We start from the raw sequence: 1,226 nt of genomic DNA, 5'->3' as shown, positions 1-1,226 counted from the left end.
GCACAAATATGCAAATTCACCACTTCTTTTGTGAATTAGCTCATATTCTCAAGCTTGCCTGCTCTGATAACCTCATCAATAACATCTTGATCTATGTAGTGACCAGTCTTTTTGGAGTTGTTCCTCTCTCTGGAATAATTTTCTCTTATTCTCAAATTGTCTCCTCTGTCCTGAAAATTCCATCAGTTGATGGCAAATATAAGGCCTTTTCCACATGTGGGTCACATTTAGTAGTCGTTTGCTTATTCTATGGGACAGGTTTCGGGGTGTATCTCAGTTCTGCAGGAACTCACTCTTCCAGGAAGAGTGCAGTTGCCTCCGTAATGTACACTGTGGTCACTCCTATGATGAATCCCTTTATCTACAGTCTAAGGAACAAGGACATAATGGGGGCTTTGAGGAAGCTCATCTTTAGAATACTTTCTTTACATTGATTTGTCAAATGCTTTGACTTTCAACTCCTGAAACATACCAGGGAGAAACAAAAAAAAAATGACTAATTCACAAATCCTGGCTTTTTTTTTTAATTGTTATTATATCCACTTTAGTTCTGATTTTCGTTTCCTTAATGGTTAATGGCGCCGTCCTGGTGTGGCGCTGTGGTCTAATGTGTCAGACTGCAAAGTCGTTTGAACTGCAAGGTCAGTGGTTCAAGCTCACCAGCTGCTCCATGGAAATCCTATGGGTCAGAATTGACTCGACGGCACTTAACGACGACAATGGTTAATGGCTGGAAAAGATGAAGCTTTCTGCTCCCGTAAAGATTTACAGCCTCAGAAACCCTGTACAGGGTCGCTATGAATCAGAACCGACTCCATGGCACATAACAAAAACAACAACAATGGTTAATGGAGTAATGTGTGATGCTGTAGGATAAGCAATGGACTGCAAACCACAAGGTTGGCAGTTGAAAATCACCAGCTGCTTCTAAACAGTGTTACCCTGAGTCAGAACTGACTTAATGACACTTAACAACAACGATTAGTATTTTTAAACATCTTTTCCTGGGTTTGTTGGACATCTGAATATTCTTTTGTAAACTATCTATTCATTTATTCAAGTCCTTTGCCTATTGTTTGATTGGGTTGTTTATCTTTTTGTTGAATTCCGCATTTATCATTTTCTTTGATATTCTTCTATTATGTTTAATTTACTGGAATTGAAATTATGTGATCATTTTTGTCCTAGCACACTGTCATTTTCATGGGATTCAAGCATATCTTTTT

The 1,226-nt window shown here is 38.5% G+C and overlaps 1 pseudogene; it reads left to right on the top strand.

Annotated features, from left to right (window-relative positions):
- LOC102811506 overlaps window positions 1-434 on the top strand; it is a 7,480-nt pseudogene extending 7,046 nt beyond the window's left edge.
- Window positions 435-1,226: the final 792 nt, after the last annotated feature.

Source organism: Chrysochloris asiatica, unplaced genomic scaffold, assembly GCF_000296735.1.
Source record: "Chrysochloris asiatica unplaced genomic scaffold, ChrAsi1.0 scaffold00715, whole genome shotgun sequence".
Lineage (NCBI taxonomy): Eukaryota > Metazoa > Chordata > Mammalia > Afrosoricida > Chrysochloridae > Chrysochloris > Chrysochloris asiatica.
Note: the sequence above shows the minus strand (reverse complement) of the source record. Positions and strands in the feature narration are given on the sequence as shown.